The 12,010-nt window shown below is 40.5% G+C and overlaps 1 pseudogene across 1 annotated transcript; it reads left to right on the top strand.

Annotated features, from left to right (window-relative positions):
* Positions 1-1,294: 1,294 nt before the first annotated feature.
* Positions 1,295-6,161, top strand: LOC309972297 (annotated as a pseudogene). Its single transcript has 2 exons — positions 1,295-1,342; positions 5,627-6,161. The product of its transcript is annotated as an uncharacterized misc_RNA (transcript).
* The last annotated feature ends 5,849 nt before the right edge of the window (positions 6,162-12,010 follow it).

Raw genomic sequence — 12,010 nt, forward strand, 5'->3', positions numbered from 1 at the left:
CCATTTTCTTAGTAAACAGCCACTGAAAATGGAGGAAGTCTGTGACTAAATAATAACCCTAAGAGGCTTTCTCTCACTTAAGCAAAATGAATTTTTATAATTGTAAGGTAGCTGCTTACAGATACTGATGTCCACAAAAGGTAACAAATTTCTTCAATATTTCATGCTCCCTCTACCCAATAACTGTTTTTTAACTCAACAATTTTCCTTCAACACAGGGTCATGGAATAAATATTCTTTTCCTTATAAATTAAGTTGACCCAGACTTTGATGTAAAATAACAATGAAGACAGATGAACAAAGATAAGATTGAGTTTAGTCGTTTGCCTATGGATTTTTATCTTCCATTCTATACTAGTATTTCTAAGGAAAAACAGATGAGGTCAAAAACATAGTATAACTAACATTTATTTAACTTCAAAGGAACAAAAATCTTTGTTTCTGTGGGATCGTTGGGCCACTGGTCAGCATCAATTTCATTCTAATGGACATTCTGTTTTCTGTTTTACAATTTACATTTGAATTCCAAATATTTCCCTTTGATACATTTCCAAAAGAAGATTCAGACAAATTGTCTGTTTTTTCTTTTAAGTGCAACATTAAAATCTCCTTCTATGCCACTCCCCTGGATGCCTCATTAAAATTTTTAAAAAGTCATCACCTTTGTTCTATCCATGGAGGTTTTTGGGGGAAGAGGGAGGTTGGAACAAGATGAAGAGGATGTTTTCATCAGAGGAGAATTGTTCCGGGATGAAAAAGCTCACAGGAATATATGATGTGTTTCAGAAGAATGAAGGAGAGAAAAAGCAAAGGCTGGGAGAAATCTTCTCCTGTGGGTGTCAGCCCCGCCAGAGACACTGCTCACGAATGACATGTTTCAGATCACTTGACAGGGTCATGCAAGCAACAGAAAGCTATATGGTTTTTAGTCTTCAGGTAGCAGTGAAATGATAATGTGGGTGGATCAGAGGAAAAAAATGAGCTTCTCATTTTGTATTTAAATTACTTTTGAGCTAGTTCTAGACTGTGGAGGAGTCGATAAGCCACCCGATTCATACACACTCACACCTCCCTCCTCCTCCAAAGCCTCACCAAAGTTTCCCACAGACTTGCTCTAGCCAACTCATCACTCACTCAAATTGCATTTATGGAGGGACTGGTACATGCGGGCATCGTGTTATGCCCTGGCAAAACAGATGAAAGAACACATTTCCTGCCTCTAATGAAAAAGTCAGACAAGTAGACAGACAATCACAATGCAGAGAGGGAGGTCTCCTGTTATGAGCAGAATGTTATGAACCAGGCACCCAACCCAGCTGGGGATGGAGTGCAGGAGGTGAAGGTGAGAGAATCCTTCCCAGAGCTGACTGTGTTTTGAAAGATGAATGGAAGTTGTTCAGGAAAAGCGAAGGACATTCTTGGCAATCTCAGCTGCACAATCTCAAGATACGAGATATGGAATGAAAAAGTGAAATTTGGAAAAGAGAGCCAGGGCAATCATAGAGGGTCTTGAAGGCTATACTAAGAGCTGAACTTCATTCTGAAGTAGATGGGAAGCAATGACTAGCATGTTTAAGAAGGGATTAATCTGATTTGTATTCACAGCATCAGTGTTGTACATAGGCTGTCACCTCCTTTCTAAATGACTCAAATCAAGAAAACCAACGAGGATAAAAGGCAGGGCTAGGGACTACCCTGGTGGTCCAGTGGTTAAGACTCCATGCTCCCAATGCAGGGGGCCCAGGTATGATCCCTGGTTGGGGAACTAAGATCCCACATACCGCAACTAAGCCCACGAGCCGCAACTACTGAGCCCATGTGCTCTAGAGCCCAGTGCCACAACTAGAGAAGCCCAAGAGCCGCAAGTAGAGAAGCTCACGCACCGCAGCAAAGAGCCTGCGCACCATAATGAAGACCCAGCGCAGCCAAAATAAATAAATAAATATTTTTTTAAAAGAGTAAATAATAATAGTTAAAAAGAAAAGGCCTGGGGCTTCCCTGGTGGCGCAGTGGTTGAGAGTCCGCCTGCCGATGCAGGGGACATGGGCTCGTGCCCCGGTCCGGAAAGATCCCACATGCCGTGGAGCGGCTGGGCCAGTGAGCCATGGCCGCTGAGTCTGCGCGTCCAGAGCCTGTGCTCCACAACGGGAGAGGCCACAACAGTGAGAGGCCCGTGTACCGCAAAAAAAAAAAAAAGAAAAAGAAAAGGCCAGGTTAGAGCAGTGAGTGTGAGGACAAGAAACACATATGCTTCAAGAGAATTTATAAGAAATGAGGGTACCAAACCTGTCGATGGATTCGTTGCTAGTAGTGAGGGAGAGCTAAAGCCACAGCATAGATGGTGGTACAATTCAGGGCTCAGGAATAGGGAGCCTGATAGAGGAGGAGGAAGTGGAGAGAGCGGCAATGGTGGACACAGCTGAGACAAGATGTTTAATCAATGGAGCATCCCACAGGTGATTGATACAGAGATGTAGAGCTCAGGAGACAGGACAGGATAGAAAGATACATTTGTGTGCCATCTGGAAGGTAGGAGGAGTCACAGGTGGGGGTGAGATAGATGGTCAAGGAGAGGTAGGGAGCCCTGAAGATCACCTGCATTTCAGAGACCCTGAAAAAGAGACTGAGAAGCCGTGGGCAGATGGGCAGAATGAAAACCGTGAGAGCCATGTAAAATCCAAGGAGGGAATGTGTTTCAGAGAAAGAGCGATCGACGGGACAAATGCCACAGAAAAGTAATAAGATCAAGTTGAAGAAGGGACTTGACTTTTGTAAGCGTGACATCTCTGAGGATCTTGGCAGGGCGGTTGCAGTGGAGTGGTGGGGCTAGAACCCAGATCTCAGAGACTGAAGACTGAATGGGAGAAGCGAGAGCGCAAACAGCAGAGCAGACTCAAATTTCAGGAAGCTTGACATCGAAAGCTAGTGGAAAGAAGGGACAGAAAATAGTCAGGAGACTCAGGTCAAGGAGGAACGTGTGTGTGTGTGTGAGAGTGTGTATGTGTGTGTGTGTGTGTGTGAGAGAGAGAGAGGGAGGGAGACAGAGGAAGGGAGACAGAGGAGAGTTTTGCTTTAAGAAGGTGCTGTCACCTTCCATTTCCTGCCTGCTGAGAACTCTGGGGCTAATCTGATCCATTTCTCTGGTTTTAAATGAAAAAAGGAGTGGTGTGTGTGGTGCAGGAATTCATACAACACAGTGCCTGCCAGACCTTTGTGTGTTTTTTCCCTTTTATCATCCCAACAGTTCTACCGTATGGGCATTATTATATTCTCTCTTTAAACTTCTCAGGAAATTGAGTCAGAAAGGTCCACTGGTTTGCCCACAGCCCAGGGTACATAAAACATCGAGCTGGAATTTGGTTCCAGGTCTATCTGGATCTAAAGCACCGAGGCCCTGGGAGTGAGCGGGTCAGCCACTCTCTAGCAACTTCACCTCTAGGAGCTTGTTCCCATCTCCGCGAGATGAAAGCTTTGAACCTGGAGGTCACAGTCATGACTTGCTTCTAGTGCACCAGGCCGTCAAGACCCAAGAGTTCCATGGAGGAAGCAAACCACTCGGTAAACAACCGTGTGATAATCCATTTATCTTCTTGCCACTTTAACTCCCATCTACACACCTGAACACACAATTCTATTCTTTTCAAACTCCAACTTAAGTCTAGGAGGAACTGAGTTAGTTTTAGCACCTCAAGCGTCTGGCTCAGCAGGACAAAGGCCCATTACACTAAACACAAACGCCCTTACTGGGTAGTTTCAGAAAAGTTAGTCTGGAAGGAGATCTTTCTTCTTTCTCTTTATACCAGGTTTCTTAATACACACACACACACACACACACACATTTTTATTTTAACTTGTCATTGATATGTAATATACATTCACAATAGTGCACACACCTTAAGTGTGTCGCTTGATCAATTTTCACAAGATGAACATATCCTTGTAACCAGCACCCAAATGGCTGCCTCTTTCTGAAAATTATTTGTTCTTTGTTTCCACAGTTATAAAGCTTCCTTGATAATTCAAATCTTTACCTCACAGTGAATTTAGAAGGGCTAGCTAATTATAGCTTTAACTGTAAAACACTTTGACAAACTTGAAGTAGTTAGAGAGCTGCTTAAATTGATTATAATGTCACATGGTTTCTACTTAAGTTATTTCACCTGGGAAAATGTCAAACTGTCCTCATTAACAGATCACAAAAGAGATGCGTTTGAAATTCAATTTAATGGAGACTCCTGAATTTTTTTTTAACTATTGGCAGGCAGCTTGTTAACATGAAATATTCCTGTTTGAGTTTTGAGTCAGCCTCTTTCCCTTCTCATAGTTCTTTCTATATTCCTTTTTCTGTAGCAACGGGAAATTTTGTGCTTGAAAGTAATAGTGGTCCCCCCAGACCTCCATGTATTACAGATTGGTTATATGGTTGGTCATCACCGGTCCTTGGCTTCAACTGTTGGTTTTCAGGCATTGTTAATAATGTCTTGTACAAAGCCACATTCATATTTTAACCTTCTCCAGCTATGGACCACCTTTCAGAGTCTGATCTCATTCTAGGTCATTTCTAATCTGGAGGGGCATTGTTTGAAACAGCTCAGGTACACTCATCTCATGTGGGATGAATGAGCAGAAAAGCAACTGGCCTCTTTTGTGGATGATTCTACCTCCTCAAGGGAAGCAGGAAGGGAGAACCCTGTATGTGACAAGGACTCTGATGGTGAAATCTAGAGAATCCCAGCGTGAACCGTAAGAAAGGCTGATTTAGCTGCACAAGATTTTGGTTCCAGAAAGTCAATAGCACATCAGCCATTGTGGTTATTCCGCAATGATATGAACAGAGGAAGAATAATGCTTTTTGTGGCACCTGAGAAGGAATCTCATTAACATTTCTACTGATGCTTGGTGTCCAATCATTCCAGCCTGACTGGGAATTGCTGGAATGATTTGTCCCCTTTCCAATAGTTACTTTGATAAAACCAGTCATTTCACGTAGCCTCTATGAAATTCGTTTTTCTTCCACTTACTAACCTGTCTGAAGGATCTGGCTCACAATCTAGACTTGCACTATCTGTAGACGAATAGTTCTCATTCCCAAATTATATGCCTCTAATCTTTCAAGCTTAGAGACTTACCAAGGGAGTGAAATTTAATCCTGCTTTGGTAGTTACTAACTTTATTCTGCCTTGGAGCAAACATCTGTAGTTTGCAAATGAAAGGTCTGTTGTTTTGTTTTGCTCTTGGTACTGACATGTACTATTTTGGATTGTTAGGTCACTTGCCATGTACATATATCTTATCTTCCCAAGGAGAATGTTAGCTCCTTGAGAGCAGGAGCTAAGTCTTAAGTATATTTCTTTGTGTGCCCAAAGTGCCTTACTCAACAAAGTGCCCAAGAAATATTCGTTACCTGGATGATTGGTCAAGGAAAAAAAGAAGCCTAATAGATCATATTAATATTTTTCAAGTTTAGGAATATACTCCCTCATTTTGATCTGTCATGGTAGCTGTATAAATCGAGTCTTTTTCAAATTTAAACCACTGTTGCAGACACTAAAATCCATCATCCAAGAAGGCTGAGTATCACCCAGAGAGAGTGATAACACCTTTCTTTTAATAATTCTAATAAGAGCTTCGGACAAGGACCAATCATAATCCAGCTCAGAAAAGGAAGACTCGTGGAGGTGGATCTGGCAAATTTATGGGTCGTGGAGGAAACTTTGGAGGCGGTGGAGGTAACTGGCCGTGGTGGAAACTTTGGTGGAAGAGGAGGCTATGGTGGTGGAGGTGGTGGCAGCAGAGGTAGTCATGGAGGAGGTGATGGCGGATATGATGGATTTGGAGGCGACAGCGGTAACTATGGCAGTGGTCCTGGTTACAGTAGTAGAGGAGGCTATGGTGGTGGTGGACCAGGATATGGAAACCAAGGTGGGGGATATGGTGACGGTGGGGGGGGGGGATATGATGGTTACAGTAAAGGAGGAAATTTTGGAGGTAACTATGGTATGGTGGAAACTATAATGATTTTGGAAATTATAGTGGACAACAGCAATCAAATTATGGACCCATGAAGGGGGGAAGTTTGGGTGGAAGAAGCTCGGGAAGTCCCTATGGTGGTGGTTATGGATCTGGTGGTGGAAGTGGTGGATGGTAGCAGAAGGTTCTAAAAACCCAGAAGAAAAGGGTTACAGTTCTTAGCAGGAGAGAGAGCAAGGAGTTATCAGGAAAGCTGCAGGTTACTTTGAGACAGTCGTCCCAAATGCATTAGAGGAACTGTAAAAATCTGCCACAGAAGGAACGATGATCCTTAGTCAGAAAAGTTACTGCAGCTTAAACAGGAAACCCTTCTTGTTCAGGACTGTCATAGCCACAGTTTGCAAAAAGTGCAGCTATTGATTAATGCACTGTAGTGTCAATTAGATGTACATTCCTGAGGTCTTTTATCTGTTGTAGCTTTTTATTTTTATTTTTATTAAATCAGGTATATTGCCCTGTAAATTGTGGTAGTGGTACCAGGAATAAAAAATTAAGGAAGTTTTAACTTTTCAATATTTGTGTAGTTCAGTTTTTCTACATTTCAGTACAGAAACTTTAACAAAATGCAGTTTTGAAGGTGTTTCCTTGTGAGTTAACAAGTAAAGAAGATCATTGTTAATTACTATTTTGAATGAGTTTTGCTAAAGTTAACTGTAAAGAAACAAATGCTGACTTGCAGTTTAAGGGGATCTATTCTCCCCATTTCCAAACCATGAAATGAATGGGCTCTGACATGTGGAGATAATAGATATTTGTATGTTTGCAATGTGTGTTTTAGATAATAGAACTGGGTATTTAAATTAACATATTTGTGAATTTAATAGCATTAAGATTTACCTTCAAATGAAAAATCTCAAAATTCCTATTTGGTTTTTGTGCATTTTCTTTCAAAATGTAATCATATGATTTTAGAGTATTAGCTTTGCTGAGAATCCTAGCTGTGTTTAGAACATCTCCATTCTACATTCACCTTGGTCACATGTGAACTGCTGCCATAATTTTATTTGGGTGTAAAGAATGTCTACTGCCCTCTGTTTAAATTCTGGAAAGGGATAGTGAATGTTTTCCCTTTCCTCCCACCTTAAGAAACATTCTTAAAATCTTCAAAATACAGGACCACTAAGCCTGCTGTATCTGAGCAAATTAGTGGCTACCTTTTTTTTTTCCTTTTTAAAGCACAAGAGGCCCATAAATCATCAGTTATTTTCCTTGGTTTAATATATATAGAGAGAGAGAGATACAAGCTCTCAGAGCGAGAGAATAAAAATCATGCATTGTTGAACCCTTAAGAAAAAAAAGACTTTTTTGCCATAAGCAGCTAATAAAACCATCACAAACAAGCTAGATGCTTCTCTCCAAAATATTTTAGGTTATATTCTTACGCTCAGTTTTGCCAATTCATACAGTCTTAGGAAAACGTCATTTTACATATCTGACAATAAAAATTATTCTCTCAGGAAAGTGCAACACCTCAAGCAAATCCATGAGAATGACATGAAGAGAAGGAAATAAGAAAGGCACTTTGGGATGCATGGAGATGAACAACGTAGGGACTTCATTGACCTTCTCAGAGAAGACAGTCTTTATAACTCTTGAATAGTGGTATTATTAAGTATTTTAAATGCAAAAATATATCTGCTTTGCTAATTAAGATGTCTGTTTAACACAAGTATTTGGCACCTCATTTAAATAATTATCTACTGGGGTACCTTGCACTTCTATGTTGTATATTAAGAGTGTTCAATCAGGAGAAATTCTGGCCTGCTTAGGAATGTTTGTTAGTTAACAAATTTGGAGATTTTAATCAGAGTGCCTCCAGCTTTGGGAAAATCCTCAAAGTTAAGCCAATAAAAATTACAGTTCTCATTGTTCATCCAGACCTAATAACAGTGTCTGGCAGGCATTTGAATGCATCCTCAGCCACATAGACGTGGCTCCATTGATCAGGCCTCTTTTAGAAAGCCACCTTTCCCACCCTTCCACAGCTGGACTCATCCAGCTTTGCTAGTTTCCCTGAAGATCTTTTTCCATTTTTGAACCTGAAAAAAAAAACAACAAAAAACAAATTCTTTGTCCCTAAATGTCCAGCTTACATAACAGTGACATGCCCAGGTTTGAGGACAACATAATTTGCAAGTAAGAAATGCATGGCCGACTTAATAAAAAGGGAAAAAGAATTAACTGGATGTCTGTGGTATAATTTGGTTTGAACATTTTGACAACACTACCATAGCAGGAAATGCAGGGAGGATTTTCAGTGCATCACTGTTTTTCAAGGCCTGCCATTGAAGGGCCTGTGAACTCCTTTTATTACAAGTGTTTCTTTGTTTGAAAACATATTTTCAACACAGAAGGGATTCGTGCATTGAGCAAGCACTTACTAAATGCACACTAGGTGCTATACAGCACATGGTCACTAGAAATACAAAGGTGAACAAACCCAAGCCCTGCTCCGTGGAAGCTCTGTCGAGTGGGGACACAAATACACAAACATAAATAAAAACATAGCTGGTGGAAGGGTGGGGGGAGTCCTCTAACAGGTGTTGACGTGCATCCTTCTGGGAAAGGCTTGAGGAAGTTGAACAGGCTCTTCTCATGTGGTCACTTTCTTTTTTTCCCCCATGTGGTAACTTTCTAACCTAAAGAGTGTTTAGAATCTGCAAAGCAAGTTTCTGCAAAGCAAGTTTCTGCAAAGCAAATCATTTATTTCGTTTTTAGTCAGAATTTGAAATATTAAGCTTTTAAGGATAACCAAGGTGTAAAACAACAACAGAAACAAAGAAACTAAAAAACTTAATCCTGAAGCTCTTTGATCATCCCAGTTTTCAAAAAGGAAAACTGAGACCACCCTGGGTAATAATGGGAGTCTGCTGTAAAGCATATGCTCATGCCTTGCAGTTCTTCATACACATCTTTAACTTCCTGCTAACGTTGAAGGACTTGGTAACTAGATTGGTTTCTATTTTGGCAATTAGTCAACTGTCCTCTAAAGGGAAAAACCTCCTTAATTTTCTCGTTGAACCATTAAACCTAAAAATCCTATTGGACCCAGGGCTTCTATCTGATTCTCAAACAATACCTCTGATAACATGCATTTTTTCCCTTTGTATTTGAGTTGGTGACTACATATTTTTCTCACTGTGTTTTAATCAGAGGTTCTCTTGGGTGTGACTTAGATTGTGTTAGCACTGGATACATATATATATCAGGGATATATATCATATACATATATATATATTAGATTGTGTTAGCACTGGATAAACCTATACATACATACATACATACATACATATATATATATATATATATATATATATATATATCAGATACAGACCACTGGTTCACTCCCAACATCAGTAAACTCTTCTGCTGTCCTAATAAAGGATCCTTTCTCAACAGCAAGAAAACAAATAATCCCATTAAAAAATGGACCAAAGACCTTAACAGATACCTCACCAAAGAAGATATACAGATGGCAAATAAGCATTTGGAAAGATGCTCCACATCATATATCATCAGGGAAATGCAAATTAAAATAACAGTAAGATACCACTACACACATATTAGAATGGCCAATATCTGGAACACTGACAGCACCAAATGCTAGTGAAGATGTGGAGCAGCAGGAACTCTCATCCATTGCTGGTGGAAGGCAAAATGTGCAGCCTCTTTGGAAGACAGTTTGGTGGTTTCTTACAAAACTAAATATACTCTTACCATGCTATCCAGAAATCATATTCCTTGGTATTTACCCGAAGGAGTTGAAAAACCTGAATCCACACAAAAACCTGGATGTTTTTGCAGCTTTATTCATAGTTGCCAAAACTTGGAAGCAACCAAAATACCCTTCAGAAGGTGAATGGATAAGTAAACCATGGTGCAGCCAGAAGATGGAATATTATTCAGCACTGAAAAATAATGAGCTATCAAGCCATGAAAAGACATGGAAACTAAAATACGTATCATTAAGTAGGGAAAGGAGCCAGTCTGAAAAGGTTAGATATTGTATGATTCCAACTACATAACCTTCTGGAAAAGCCAAAACTTTGGAAACAACGAAAGGATCAGTGGTTGCCAGGGGCTGGGAGTGTGGAGGAGGGATGAATAGGCAGACCACAGAGGATTTTTAGGGCATGAAAATACTCTGTATGATATTATAATGATGGATGTGTGTACATTTGTCAAAACCCACAGAATATACAACACCAAGAGTGAACTGTAATGAAAACTATGGACTTAGAGGGATGTGTCAGGGCAGACTAATCGATTGTAACAAATGTATCACTCTGGTGGTGGATGTTGATAATGGGGGAGGCCATGCATTGTGCAGGGAATCTCTGTACTTTCCTCTCAGTTTCACTGTGAACCTAAAAATGCTCTAAGAAAATAAAGTTGTTTTTTTTTTTTTAAAGCCTCCCTTGTTTTCTGCTCCTTCACTGTCTTCTATGGTTCCTTCTTCCCTCACTCACTTGGTTCACTCTCCTGCTGTCTCTTTTCTAGTGTCATCCTTGGATGTTGCCAAGCTTCCTTAAGGTAACTCAGTGCTAACTGAGGAGCCACTAACTGTTCTGTGAAGACCCACACTTCTCCAAACTCAGTGTGACTATTATCTCAGGGTGTCTTCTTTTGTGGGACCCCTTAGGGAGATTGCTGGCCTCCAGTGGGCTCAGTCTAGCCATTTCCTCTTTATTAGTTATATTGATCACCATGCCCAGAGGGATGACAAAAACCCTGGCACAGATATTAACTCCACAATACAGAACAAATTTGTTCATCGGCCAAGAGCTCTTTCAAACACTGTTCAAAAGATTAAAGAAAGGCCAGGACAATTTCACCCTTCATTTTTTGTCTGACCTATTTCTACCATTCCTGTCTGAATTGTTAACAATGTTCTATATTATTTTTCAAGACAAGCATCCTAGCCAAAAAAAAAAAAAAAAAAGATTTCTTTATGAACATTTTTATTGGATTGAGTCAGAGCAAGTCTCCTAAAACCTGACTGCATGGGGCCTCAGGGAACCAAGAGTGCTGGGTGAGAGCTCCCCATCTCACTGAGCAGACCTCCAAACAGTCTGCACCAAGCCTTCCTGCCTCTGCCTTTTATGCAGAGACTACACAGCCAATTCCTTACCCAGCAGATTCAATTTACAGCATTTTATTTTCCAAGAATGGCACTTTAGGGAAATCAGGCTTACCAATCAGGCCATCTTAAAAGAGCTTATAATCCAATGTAGTTTCCAATTGAATGAGAAAACTGAAGTTGTGCTTTGATTTTTCATGACTTGGTTTTCTTTTGTCAGTCAGTCAACAGATATTTATTGAGTGCTGGACCACGTTCCAGGCACAGTGCGGGGCAGTGGGAAATAGGGCAGATAAGACAGTGGAATACCTGCCTTTGTGCGGTGAACTGCCTGGTTTACTGGCTCCCTTTCCACAATCATCTCTCCATATGGTGATGGAATTAAAGGGGAGAGTGTTTGTTTACAAAGCCATTCATCACATGGAAGAGGTAGCACCATCCTATGATTACTGCAGCACTCTGGAAGGCTTAGGGAATATTAGGTAAAGTGAATTTGCCTTTATACCATCACAATGACAGTAAATGCCTACAGAAATGGCCGTTTACCAAGTCAGTAATAATGTTTATAAAATATATTGCAGATTTTGGAAGACACCCACTAGGCAAATTGCAAAATGTAAAACTTTCCCCAATTTGCCTGTCTAATTCATTTGAAAATTGAACATTACTCCTGAAAGGAAAATAGGAAGCTGGTCTTTTGAACTGGGCTGCTTGCAATGGGCTGCTTTAAGGGTAACTGGGCACAGCAATCATTGATGAGAAAGAATTGTAGCCCTTCAGAGAACTGGGCAATCAGTGTGAAAGCATTCCACATATAGTCAGGACTTTTGAATTTCAGACATGACCTGTGTTAACTTCCACTAATCCAAGGCAGGGGTGCTATAGAGCAGAGATTTATAA

This window comes from Leucopleurus acutus (assembly GCF_964270905.1).
Source record: "Leucopleurus acutus genome assembly, chromosome: 15".
Lineage (NCBI taxonomy): Eukaryota > Metazoa > Chordata > Mammalia > Artiodactyla > Delphinidae > Leucopleurus > Leucopleurus acutus.